Source organism: Rhyacophila brunnea, unplaced genomic scaffold, assembly GCF_057557595.1.
Source record: "Rhyacophila brunnea isolate RB1 unplaced genomic scaffold, BYU_Rbru_1.0 scaffold_10, whole genome shotgun sequence".
NCBI lineage: Eukaryota > Metazoa > Arthropoda > Insecta > Trichoptera > Rhyacophilidae > Rhyacophila > Rhyacophila brunnea.
This window is the reverse complement of record NW_028232752.1, coordinates 38885884-38900877: the sequence shown is the minus strand read 5'-3', so window position 1 is coordinate 38900877 and position 14994 is coordinate 38885884. Positions and strand designations below refer to the sequence as shown.

The 14994-nt window shown below is 35.8% G+C and overlaps 1 protein-coding gene across 1 annotated transcript in view; it reads right to left on the bottom strand.

Annotated features, from left to right (window-relative positions):
• LOC147079189 (uncharacterized) overlaps nucleotides 1-14765 on the bottom strand; it is a 174168-nt gene extending 159403 nt beyond the window's left edge. The window contains exon 1 of the mRNA XM_085954066.1: nucleotides 14555-14765. The gene's annotated coding sequence lies outside the window, so the exon portion shown is untranslated. The remainder of the gene's footprint in view (nucleotides 1-14554) is intronic.
• Nucleotides 14766-14994: the final 229 nt, after the last annotated feature.

Sequence of the window (14994 nt, the reverse complement as noted above, 5' to 3'; positions counted from 1 at the left end):
GAACGCATACAAATAGAAGAAGAAAAATATGGTTGTACTAATTCAGAAACCTTTGCGGGCGTGTGCACAACAACTGGTCAAAATTTCATCACAATCGGATGAATGGCATAAGAATGCATACAAATAGAAGAAGAAAAAGATGATTGTACTAATTCAGAAACCTTTGCAGGCAAGGGCACAACACTTGATCAAAATGTCATTGCAATCGGATGAATGGTATAGGAATGTATACGAATAGAAGTAGAAGATGATTTTCTAATTCAGAAATCTTCGTGGGCATGCGCACGACAACTCACCAAAGTTTCATTGCAATCGGATGAATGGTGTAGGTAGGCATTCGAATAGAAGAAGAAGATGATGGTTGTACTAATTCAGAAACCTTTGCAGGCGTGCGCACGATAACTCACCAAAGTTTCATTGCAATCGGATCAATGGTATAGGAACGCATACGAATAGAAGAAGAAAAAGACGGTTGTACTAATTTAGAAACCTTCGCGGGCTTGCGCACAACAACTGGTCAAAATTTCATCGCAATTGGATGAATGGTATAAGAACGCATACGAATAGAAGAAGATAGAATAGAAGAAAAAGAAGATGAAAATGGTTGTATCAATTCAGAAACCTTTGCGGGCGTGAACACAACACTTAATCAAATTTTCATTGCAATCGGATGAATGGTATAGGAACGCAAACGAATAGAAGAAGAAGAAGATGGTTGTACTAATTCAGAGCTCTTCGCGGGCGTGCTCACAACAACTGTTCAAAATTTCATCGCATCGGATGAATGGTATAAGAACGCATACAAACAGAAGAAAAAGAAAATAGTTGTAACAATTCAGAAACCTTTGCGGCGTGAGCACAACACTTGATCAAAATTTCATTGCAATCAGATGAATGGTATAGGAACGCATACGAATAGAAGAAGAAGATGGTTGTACTAATTCAGAAACCTTCGCGGGTGTTGGCACAATTACTGACAAAAATTTTATTGCAATCGGATGAATGGAATAGGAACGCATACGAATAGAAGAATATAGAATAGAAGAAGAAGAAGAAGAAGAAAAAGATAGTTGTACTAATTCAAAAACCATTGCCACAACAACTGACGAAGGTTTCATTGCAATCGGATAAATGGTATAGGGACCATACGAATAAAAGAAGATAGAATGAAGAAGAAGAAGAAGATGATGATTTTTCTAATTTAGAAACCTTTATGGGTGTGCATACAACCACTTACCAAAATTTCATTGCAATCGGATGAATGGTATAGGAACGCATACGGGACAGATACACAGACAGACAGACATACAGACAGACAGACATTCATTTTTATATATTAGTATAGCCTATACTCTTCCCGCAAGTGCAAGCACTTTGGGTTTTTGCTTAATCCCCCAAATTGAGTAATTTTCGTAAATATTTATACTTGTTTCAAAAGTGGCAATTATTATTTATTTTTATTATGAATGGTTGCAAAATCAAATAATATACCCTCACGAGGCTTAGTTTAATCACTACCTTGTTGTAAGTAGGTAATAAGATTCATGTTGTCATTGATAGGGTTTTCCAAAAACATAAGAAATTATCAAAAAGGTAACATATTAATTATAATTGACTAGCTACTTAACCACTTTTTATTTAAGTACAATATATTTTTAAATAAATTAGTATCTAGCTAGAGTTATATTATTTAATCTATGGTACCTAGTATATAAATGTTATTTGAAAAATAATAATCATTATGTTTTTTATATATCATGTAGGTACGAAATTATAATCATATTAGATATGACGAGTAGATACTTGATAATAATAACGTAAGTCTATTACCTTTACGCACTTGATAATAATTAATTCTTTCTCTGCGAATTATTGATTATTAAAATGCCAAACAATTTAAAAAGATGATCAATTATTAGTAGTCAATGTTTATTACGACTTAATTTACCATAGGCATGTCCTATTTGAAGTAGGCTGTAATCAACTATCCCAGTGGCGCACCCAGGATTTATTATTGGGGGGGGCCGAAGGATGAGAATGGAAATTAGTCCCATAGGCTCTTTTTCTTCTTCATATAAATATTTTTACATAATTTCACAATACACGGTGATATATTTGTACAGTTTCTCCTAGTTTTTATTAAATTGGAGGCATAGTGGCGGTAACCGTTGAGCGTGTCATCAGCGACTGGCGGATTGGAAGTGAACAGCGACCATGCTGGACATGTGTACCTAGTATGCTTAAACATTACTTAAATAATATCGGCTGTGCTACCCGCTTGGTCTAGAGCAGTGTTTCCCAAAGTGTGGTACGCATACCCCCTGGGGTACGGAAAGAGTTTGGTGGGGATACGCGCTGCACCAGGTTATGGCTACGCATGGTGCAACAAGCATTAATACAACATCCATGCTAGAAGGTTTATCGCATGCGGAAGAAGATCAATTGTTGGAATTATTAGCTTCAGACGGATTCTTGCAAAATAAATATAAGGAGTGTACTTAAACATCATTTAGGTTGCAAATGCAATATGTGTATCCAGTTTTAACAGAGAAATTCCTGAAATACAGTCGGAAAAAATTAGCGCATTCAAATTTAGAGAGATACTACAACTGAAAACTCATAATTTTGCGCTAAATATTCTGTCGATGATGCAAGGAAGAAAGCAGCTGAGGAGAAGAGTCAAGAAAAATAAAGTTCTGTATTTAATTAGGTACTGAATAAAATCTTTCAACAATGTTAATATTGCAAGTTTTGTGGTTAGTAAAAAGATTTCCAAGAGAGGAAATCAAGAGTAAATTGAGAAATCGATTTATTGATGAGAACCTGGAATCGTGCTTAAAATTAAATCAACAACATACGAACCTGACTTACCCAAACTTTACAAGAAGATGCAAGGCCATTATTCACATTGAGTTTGTCAGTCATTGTCATGATTCAATTTTATGGATACCCGACTTACAATTTAATTTTTATTAATAAATAAGATCATTATTACGTATGATATTCAGTTTTATTCAGTGTACCTACCTATAATTTAATTAGGACTTAAAACGTTAACTAAAGTTTATTAAGTAAATTAGCAGTGTACCTACTTACTACCTACGCATATAATTTCAGTTTAAGAAATTTGGCTCTCAAAAGAAATCTCAAACGTTGTACTGTTGATATTTGGCTCTATTGACTAATGAGTTTGCCGACCACTGGGCTAGGATATTTGGCGGGCCCCCTATCCACCGCTTAGATTAAAGACAGTGTGAAACACTACATTAACGTTTTTCAAATTGTGTTTTAGTTCAAATTGAGGGTACTTATACAGTGAATTATTTGCGTTTTTCAATACATCTACTTTAATAATGGAGCTGTCGAGTATCGACACATAATAATCTGAAAATATATTGGACAATTATATAATTTAAAATGTTCATAGTCATGAAGTGTAATAGCACCGCAGGCGACTTTTTTTTACTATTAAAGATAATTTATGATGTGTGTTTATCTCACTTATCTGGTCAACCCGACACGCCGGCCCCCCACAGCCCGGGCCCCCAGGCTAGAGCCCTGTCAACCCTCCCCAGCCATCACCTATACCACTCCAGAATTCGGGTGGACACCGAGAATTTCATTAGGGAACGGGTTTCTAAAAAACCTGATATCAGTGTTTCGAAATTTTTGTGTTAGAAATTAAAATCTAAGATATTTTACTAAAAAGGATGCTGGAGAATTACAAATCATTTTTTGCCGTGTTGTTTGTCTAAGCCCAAGGTATAGTTTATTGGCTTTCGATTTCAATATGTAAAATCATTCTGATGATTTTCATATTTTGAGGGGGGGCAAGGGCCCCCTGCCCCCCCCCCCCCTGGGTGCGCCACTGAACTATCCACTATCCAGTGTCAGAATGCAGTGATCTACCACACCCTAACTTTGTCATTGTTCAACTTATGTATTTGGCTGAAGATAGTTTGGCGTTACAAATTAAACAACACGTCTTGTATTTTATCATTCTCAATTTCCCATTCGTCGTGAAAATGGTGAGATTGGTCTTCTTTTGGGCAATCATTGTCAAACTATTGTCTGAACTGTTATTAGAGTTCCACACATTTATAAGTTTTAGCTACCAAATGCTATCAAAAATAAATATCAAAAATAATACTCACTTCAACTATTCTTATTATGTCTTAACAATATTTATGTATTTCTACAACAATTAATATTATTAAAATTATTTATATTATGTACCCGCATGGGCGAGTGATAACGTGCCACATGATCTTTTTCAATAATATGTGTTTGGATCCAGAGCATGGACATGGACGTAGTAGGTACAGCAAGTGGATAACATATTATGTTATAAGTATCTCATTTATCAGGAGGTCGCTAAAATTCACGTCTAATTGTGGAGACGAGGAGAAAAAATGTGCAAAAAATAATATCGAAAATACTTGAAAATTCATTTTTAAATACGACGGTTATAATTAGTTACCCGGTTAGTTAGTCGCAAAATAACCGCTAACCGGGTAGTATATTTCCTCCGATTAATTGGAAGCCCTAGTGCAAACCCTGACAAACATAGAGTATAGACTCGTGTACCTACCTACTATAAATTTACTGAAGTATTGACTGTCGATTACAGCTTTATAATAAGGTGTATTTACTTGAATGAATTATTCCAAAAATATAACGATAATTGAAAAATATTTTTATTGCATAGAATGTAGGTAATATAAAATCAGTATTTTCCAAGTTGCACGGTCTTCGTAAGTTTCTTCAAAAAATGTGATATAAATAACATGGAAAAATATTGGAAAACTTTTTCTTAAATAAAAATAACAATAAAAGTTGTTCAGGCCTCTTTGATTTGAAAATGTTTTACTGTTTCAAATAGCTTTGTGTATTGCGAGCTATTTTTATATATTAAAAAAATGAAATAACTGCTCTACGTCCAATGAGTATAGTATTTTCTATGTATTGTAATGATACAATCATAATTATCGATAATTTGCTTATTCGTTCATATTTTTCTTCTTTCAACAAAATCGACATGGTTATTAGTTAAGTTGGACTGCAGAGGTAGCATCTTTGTTCTGAGTAAACCAGACACTGGTCCTCGCTGTCCTACAAGGCAAGTGGGTGCGTAATATAGATCTAAAACAGATCATTAGCCTCTCCCTTACCGAGACCGTCTGTGCGTGGTACCAGCACCACATCCTCCTAGACGTGACTCTGGTATCGCAGAACACACTGGGAAGTCAATAAATATCCCTGGTATTGGGCAGCAGCAATTACCAGTACTGATGTAAGGTGGAGAGGATGGACTTCGGTACAGCTTACATTTAGATAACTGAAGGCATGATCGCAACGGCTTCAATGGCTTTGACACTGCGATGTGGAAAGCAACGGGAAACTACCACATTAACTATATCCCTAGTAATCATCATGGCTGTAAAATCAAATTGCATGGCCCTCAGTCCCCGGCAGGCCTTAAATGGTCAGAGGGTGCTAAGAATCCCCGGGCCGGCTATGAAGATTGCGACCTGGAATATGCAATCCATGTTTAAAGGTGGAAAATTGCAAAACGTTATAATGGAAATGGATCGGTTAAAATTAGACATCCTTGGTATCAGCGAAGTGAAGTGGAAGGGAAACGGCAGATTTAAAACTGACAACGGCATCTTGTATTACTCGGGAAATGATGATAACCACCATCGAAATGGAGTGGGTATCATAGTGACCGATAAAAGTAACAGATCGGTCAATAGTTTTGTTCTCTACTCTGACAGAGTAATGCTATTACAACTCAAATCATGGATGGGTAATGTTAATATAATACAGGTGTACGCTCCAACTGCCGACAAAGATGACGGTGTTATAGAAGAATTCTATCAACAGATAAATGAAATTCTAAAATCGACGAAGGATAATGAAGTTACCTTAATTATAGGAGATTTCAACGCATAGATTGGTAAAGGTAAAAGTGGAGAGTTAGTAGGAGAATTTGGTCTAGGACAAAGAAATGATCGAGGAGAAAGATTACTACAATTTTGCCAGGAAGAGAGTATGGTTGTTTGTATCACATTATCCAAACTTCCAGCAAGGCGATTGTATACATGGAAATCCCCACAAGATAATGGCAATAACATTGTAAGAAATCAAATAGACTATATATTAATTCGCAATCGTTACAGAAATAGCGTAACATCTACTAAAACTTATTCAGGTACTGACATCTCATCTGACCACAATCCTGTTATAGCTACAGTAAAAATTAGATTAAAAATATTACTGAGGGAACCACGCACAACCCAACATGTTGACATTAATCAACTGAAGGATTCCGAAGTCAAACAACAAGTAAAAAGTCCACTGAACACAGAAATAGAACAAATAAAAACTTCAGTCATTACATCCTCTGATATAACAGACAAGTGGGACAGAATAAAAGATGTGTTCTCCTCCATATCTAATAATCAATTAGAATATAAAAGAACAGCTAAGAAGCAAAAATGGATGACAGACGAGATTCTGTCTTTAATGGACGAAAGAAGAAAATGGAAAAATAAAAATGAAACTCAATATAGGAGAATTCATAATACCATAAAAAGTAAAATTCGTACAGCTAAATAAGAATGGATGTCCGACCAATGCAAATAAATTGAAAATCTTCTACAAAAATACGATTCCTTTAATATGCACAAGAAGATAAAAGAAACATTGGGAATTACGAAAGGAACCTCATCAACTATCTTGAAAGACGAAGATGGGCGTATTATATTAGATATAGAAAAGAAGCTGACTCGTTGGAAGACATATATTGAAAATCTGTTTGACGATGATAGGGGACCTATTGGCTATACTTTTAATGAATGTGAACAAGCCCCATGCATAAATAGGGCAGAAATAATAAACGCAATACGAAATTCTAAAAATGGTAAAGCTGTCGGCCCTGATAATATTTACAACGAAATGATAAAGTTATTAGAAGAAGTTCAATTAGAAATTCTCGTTGATTTGTTTAAAAAAATTTATGAAACGGGCATAATTCCCGATGATTGGTTGAAATCGACATTCATCACTCTACCAAAAAAGGCGAATGCAAAGGAGTGCAGCGAGTTTAGAAGAATAAGTTTGATGAGCCACATGTTAAAAGTCTTATTAAAAATCATCCATAATACGATTTTTCAAAAATGCGAAGAAGACATGGATGACACACAATTTGGCTTCAGAAGTGGTTTGAGTACTCGCGAAGTACTTTTCAGCTTGAATGTTCTAGTGCAAAGATGCCTAGATGTTAATGTTGATGTTTATATGTGTTTCATCGATTACGAGAAAGCATTCGATACTGTTAGGCATCCTAAACTTCTCGAACTCCTACAGGAGAAAGGCATCGATGCAAGAGACATTCAACTGATAACTAACTTATATTGGAATCAAACAGCGAATATTAAGATTGAAAACGAAATCAGTGGAGAGGTAAAAATTCGTCGCGGTGTAAGACAGGGGTGTATATTGTCACCTTTGCTATTTAACATGTACTCGGAAGCTATTTTCAAGTAAGCCTTACAAGGTGAATCGGTGGGTTATGCCGATGATACTGTGCTAATTGCTGATAGTTTAAAGAGTTTACAATCAACTGGTAGAAAAGGTTAATGAGGTCAGTAATTCTTATGGTTTAAAAATTAACCTCAAGAAAACAAAACTATTACTAGTATCAAAAACAGCGACACCAGACACCAACACAAATTTTGTCATTAACAGCGAACCAATCGAACGTGTGACCCATTATAAATATTTAGGTACATAGGTCAACGAGAAATGGGACCAGTCTCAGGAAATAAAAACTAGAATTGAGATCGCAAGGAGCGCCTTTCTCAAAATGAGACGCCTCCTTAGCAATCGAGATCTTAACCTAGGTCTGAGACTGCGTATGGTACGTTGTTGTGTGCTCTCAATTCTTTTCTATGGTATGGAAGTATGGACGCTAAACCAAGAGATGTCACGGAGACTTGAAGCTTTCGAGATGTGGCTGTATAGACGCATCCTCAAAATTCCTTGGACTGACCGGGTGACAAATGTTGAAGTTCTCAATTGAATGGGGAAGGACCGAGAAATTCTACGTAGTATCAAAACCAGGAAACTACAATACCTCGGCCACATTATGAGAGGACAAAAATACAGCATTCCCCAACTTTTCATTCAAGGAAAGATCAATGGGAAGCGTAGCAGAGGACGGCGCCGCATTTCGTGGCTTAAGAACATCCGTGATTGGTACGAGTGCAGCTCCACCGAACTGTTCCGGGTAGCAGACGACAAAGATAAGATCGCCTTGATGGTGGCCAATCTCCGCTAGGGGATGGCACAATAAGAATAAGATTAGTTAAGTAGGTACCGACTATTTGCCTATATATTAAATTAAATGCATATGTTGGACAGTACCAACATTTAAACAGGTATTAAACCTGAAATGAAAATATTACAAAGACTGCCTCTTAGACAGAGATCAACTATTATAATAATATGTAAAATAATAACAATACTCTCTCTTTCTCTCTCTCCAACCATGTCTGATCCTAAGTAATAAGATCATAAAATCACATGGGCCTAAACAGCGTGGAGGTTTGTATTAACAAAATATTTTTTTACAATAAATGGATATTAGCCACTAGCTCAAGGGCCATCACAGAAAAGAAAAATAAACTGAGATCCCTGAGGTCCATACTCTGAGTCAAACACAAAATGAAAAACAATATGTGTATTTGTCAGACCACCGAGGATGCGAACCTCTATAAGCCGATGCTGGCGAAGGCTGGGAGTGGGAAACAAGATACACACATATACTGTCATCGATGTGTTACATGGTTTTTAAAATATAACAACACCACCATGTAACGCATTTATTCTGGTATATTCGAGTTAACCCGGAAATTTCATGATAACATGAATATATTCAGTTTTCTTTTATTATTTTCGTTTAGAAACTTGAATTTTTTGTATTGAACGATTACAGACCAATAATTTCATAGTATTTTTCTAAATTCTAATGTTGTAATTTTATTACTTTCTACATTAATTCGCACTATTCGTCACATTTTTCATAATTGTATAATTTATTCACTGTGTGAATACATATTATTATCTAGTGATAGGTATTTAAATTTAGTTTCTACAATCAGTCATCAATGTGTTCTTAACTATAAATTCATAAAAACGCATATATTATTATAATAACAATTACTTATATATTATATACTTACAGAAAAATTTAGAATATTTTACAGTTCTTTTAGCAATAAAATTAATTAGTATGTACAAATTTTAAAAGCAGAATAACTATTATTTGCTGAAAATATCTGTATTGTTCAATAATATGTTGTATTTTTTTATTTATGATAAATTTAATTACCTATGTATTTCATTTATATTGCATCCAAACATTCAAATTGTTTATGGTTTTACGCGTTAAATTACATCCCCACTGCATTACGAAAATTTCCATTATGAAAACCACATCCCATTAGCACTATATTACTACAAAATAATTTATATTGATTTTGGAATTGGAATTGTTAGTGTATGTAGTGTGGCACCCCCGTATGGACCCCATTTGGGGATGTCTCTGTGTTTTTGGAGAGGCCCGAATCGGTATCAAACCCAACAAATAATAAAGCGCTGATTACGAAAATAAATAATGTTGAATATCTGCTGGCAACAATGCCATAATTTTGACCGTTGTAGATATTACAACGTCGCCTTGAAAAAAACCGTTGAAAGCGGAATACAAGATGGCGCGGAGAACCGGGAGAACGCTGCAAAGTGCAAGCAGCTAAATCGCGAACACGTACATTTCGTCCTCCGTAGAATTAAATTATTAAAAATGTAACTATTATAATATAATATTAACGTAAATATACCTTGCCGTTTCCAAAACAATTCCGGTGTGTCATTGTTCACCTCCCCATCCCGAATCAGACGAAAAATCAGACAACAAAATAAAAATAAAAGTGACAGTTTGCTATTCACATTCAAAATGGAGCGAAGTGATAAGTGGCCCCAGTCAACGTGGGACTACGCTTCTTGATTTTGATCGTCTGGAATCAAGAAGCAGGTGAAATTTCTTTCACCCGGACACACACCCTGAGATCCAAACACCGGAATAGGAAACGGCAAGGAAGAAACATCCAGAGGCTTGCCCTCTGGTGGCGCTCAACAAAGTATAATAAAAAGCAGTAGAAAGAGGATGCTGCCAAAGCCAAGCCAGTGAAGAAAAGAGCAGAAGCACCCGGATTGCGAAGTCAGGGCTCCCGATGTACTCCCGACCAACTGCATCCGCCAGCGAAATTGGCCCACGGACGAGTGTATCGGGCAAGACCCTGGCTCCAACGAGGGAAAACGGCATCAAATGCCCTGCATCATCAGCCGCTTGAGCCCTCTTCGTCAACAGCAGCGTGTCTGTGAGCCTTGCAATCAGCCCTGGCCCAGATGCACCATGATGAAGAGAGCTACAAAGCGGCCTTCTTCAGCTGAGCAAAGCAGCCTCCATCAGCGGAAAGCAGCCAAGCAGCATCCTCAGCCATTAGCATCATAGATTAGTTATTTTTAAGTGTTTTGTGTTTGGAAGCGATGTATAATAAATTATTTCAGTGCTCGAAGTGGAAAATTTTACAACCCGGAGCAGTTGTATGAGGCAGAATGGCGTTCCGGTCCATTTCGGGCCCTGATATATTTTTAACAATAATTTTATAAACTTTAAAGCCATTTTAAGTGATAAATTAAGTTTTATGCATATTATATTAGTATAATATCAGTGCAGTGCGTGTAATTCGATAGCCACGGCAGGGCAAGCGAGCAAAAAGGGGTCGAGTGATACGCCGGTATTCATTTTCGTGAGGGATCGACTGATTTTCGGACGGTCGCTGTTGAGAAGGCTGGGTACGACGTCCTCTCTCAGCATCCACCGGTACGGTAGACACGGGGAACCGCGAACCACTACGCCCACGAAGCGGCGTAGTGCTGCATCCGAGTCTCTTCGGTAGCCGACGGTCCGAGGGTGTTGAGAGGGCTGGGCGCGACGCCCTCCTCTCTCAGCAGCTTTACGGTGGGCCCGGGAACCGCGAACCACTATGCTACAGTGCTGCATCCGAGTCTCTCCGGCCGCCGACGTACCGGGAGGGCTTCGATCCTTCAACGTCTAGAGACGCAACCACCCCTTATCAAGCCGCCGCACTGTCCAGTTACACGCGCTATCGTAATCAGCCTTTAGTTGGCCCGACCCCCATTCGGGCCTTTCCGGAGAGGTGCGTTTGTGGCACCCCCGTATGGACCCCATTTGGGGATGTCTCTGTGTTTTTGGAGAGGCCCGAATCGGTATCAAACCCAACAAATAATAAAGCGCTGATTACAAAAATAAATAATGTTGAATATCTGCTGGCAACAATGCCATAATTTTGACCGTTGGAGATATTGCAACGTCGCCTTGAAAAAAACCGTTGATAGCGGAATACAAGATGGCGTGGAGAACGCTGCAAGCGGCTAAATTGCGAACACGTACATTTCGTCCTCCGTAGAATTAAATTATTAAAAATGTAACTATTATAATATAATATTAACGTAAATATACCTTGCCGTTTCCAAAACAATTCCGGTGTGTCATTGTTCACCTCCCCATCCCGAATCAGACGAAAAATCAGACAACAAAATAAAAATAAAAGTGACAGTTTGCTATTCACATTCTAAATGGAGGGAAGTGATAGTAGTTACATCACTTGTATGTTCCAAATACAAAAAGATATTTAGAGTAGATGCAGTTTTAATATTTGTATTGACATCCCATTTGCGATATGATGATTGGAAACAACTAAACTTAGTTTAAAAAATGAAAAATAATAAATGCATATATAGAATATTATCGATGGATACACGATATTATCTAGTAGTAGCCAACGGTATTATCGACCAAATAATCTCATAATTCATAGACTGATAAATCATTCAAGCGAAAAGCAAAATGACGAAAGTAATTGAGACAGATAATAAAAGCCTTTATCCTGGCGTGGATCGATACACATACTAATATCAAATATTATTTTACCATGTCCGATCCTAATAAGATTATATGGGCCGCCACAGAGTGGAGGTTTTTGTATTAACAGATTTTGTTTTTACGACAAATGGATGTTAGCCACTTGCTTAACCTATTAGGTTACTTACTTACTAGTAAATATTATTATTATAACCTTTACTCATAATACGTACACTAATTAGATAGGAATATCAACATCTTAATGCAAAATAATCATAAACATGTTAGGTAAGTTATTAAATTGCCAAACCCTTAATAAATCTCCGCTCTGTAAAAAAAGTCTTTATTTAGTAGTAGAAGATTTTAGTGGCTGGGAAGAGGTAGAAAATACAAAAACATGGCGACATTTTGCAAATTACCATAAGCGTCACTCAATATCGCTAAGAAAACAGATTCTGATTCGCTAGAATTGTATCGCATTTATTCAAACTCAGTATTTCTTATCAATTTGTTGGCTAACGGCGAATAGAATCAATTTCCGACGTTGAGGAAATCAATCTACCGTCAAGAGAATTCTCGAAGCTTTTTTATATATCCGAGTCTGACAATTCCCGTTAACGAGTTTCCCGAAAAGTCGGCTCGGAGAAATATTGCTCATTGAAATGTATGAACGAGTAGACGTAATGTCATTTGAGCTAAAGGTATCACTGCCTCCCTCGAATTTGATACGCTTTATGTGAATGCAAGAAATTTCCTTTGCCAAAATATCTGACAAATTATTTTCCCACCTTTATAAATAATCCCAACTTCAATATTCTCTTTCAAACTCATTTTATGAACATAGTATTATACGCATACACGAAAATGTCTTGTTATTTTTGTTACCTTCAAAATTTGAATAGTTTCGACGGATTGATTTTGATTTAGCGGTTAATAGTTTAAGCTAGCTACATTGTCCGAAATAGAGGGGCTAAAATTGTTTTAAATTATTCAGTGGTAAGTAGCGTTTATAAATAATTATGATTGCAGTAATTATAGACTTTCGTTACTTGAATCCGCATTTTTTCTGAAAATGTTTTATATTTTACATAGTGAAAACGTCTTTTTTTAACAAAAATAACTAATGTATTTAAATTGCTATAAGTACGAATATATTGAAATCGTGAAAATAAAGATATGTGTATAAAAAAGAAAAATAATAGTTATTGAATCATTCTTGGTTAGATATAAGATTGACAGCATTTTGTTGAGGGTTGGGTAACCGTTTGAACTGTTAGTAGTTTCCAAATCGAAAATAAATTACAAAAAATGAGAATATTTCCCGATTTTCTTTCCTATTGTACACACTTCCAAACTGTCATGTCTTTTGAGATACCTACCCATCAATCTAATACTATTGCGTAACTGCATATAAGCTGTACCGAATTTATTATCTATTTTTATTGAATAGGGAATTGGGGGACTTATTGGATTTGTGTTCAGTAAAATCAACGTCGTCGGCGATCATAACACATTTAGTACCTGATAACGAAGTTCATTAATCCAATTAAATGAGATAAAAATAACAAGTAACAATATTCCCTTATTACCACCCGTTTTACAATATCCTAACAATCCAGTAACGGTTTTTGGTCTTCTTCAGTTTCGTATATCTAATATAATTAGTTAAATTTAGTAATATTACAAAGCGGTGAAGAGAAGAAAGTAGAAACGTTTAAATTTACTTGGATTCATGAGTTTTCTAAGCATATCATATCGCTCTGTTTGTTATAATTACGACGTTCGTAAGTGACTCAGCTGCATAACGGTACATATTAAAAAGTAAAAAATAGTCTATAGCCATCTAATGCGACGAAATTCGCAAATAAAATAGGTGAAATGTATCTGAGAATGTAACAAATTAAATCATATTATAAATATTTTAATAAACAAAATTAAAAATGCCTATTTAATGAGACTCAAGGATTGTGAAAAATACATAATATACACATAAACTACACTGTGAAATACTATACACTTCTTCATAGATATGAAATTCAATTTTCAGAGCAAGAATATAATAATTATTTCATGTTTATTTTTATTTTGAAAAAAAACTGTATGAGTAAGAGAAACTAATTATGACACAATAGCAACGTATTCCCAAATATCTGCCTCTAGAAAGTAAGTTATTATATCTAATATTCCACAATATATTTAAATCAATAGCTAAATAAAACACAGGCTAGAATCAAATTTATAAGCAATGTAAGCAATTTTACGATATGCAAAAGGTTATCTTATAAAAAAAATATTCAAAGAGATACATATTATATTATAAGATTTTACTAAATATTATAATATGTCACCGGTTTAAAGGGGGCAAATTGTTGTATTTTTTTAATAGGAAATAAATTATAATGATACATTTACGAAGATGTAATCGAAATACTCTTATGCGTTGGCAATAATATTTATATCTAGCACGAGTATTTCAAAATACAAACTTTCACTGTAGAAAACTTTGAAACTTTGTGCAATATGTTGAAGTTTTCGACTTACCGCGCAAGGGAGACGTGGACTCTGGTTGCAACTGGCTTGAGAATCGGATCACCAAGGATGCCGCCTTCCTCTTGATATTTCAAGAATCAGCAAGGCTCCAAAAAAACTGTAGGGTGTCAGATTATTTGTGACCTATTTGTAGACTATCCAACAAATGACAGACGAGCTTCCTCTACGAGGCTGGCGTAGCGTCTGAAATTCTGTCGACTCTAAAGCGTAGAGGTTCTACGACTGCGCAAGCGTATGACGCAATCAGGACAGCAACTACCTACTAAACGAAGCCTCCCTCAATCTTTTCAGTGTTAATATATTTTTAACAGCGTAGTAATAAAACTATGTAATATATAAATGTAATCTTCCTAATACATGACATGAAAAGGCCTTAGAAACATACATATCTTGATCTGAGTGGTATTCAAGCAAATGTATTTTTCTCAGCG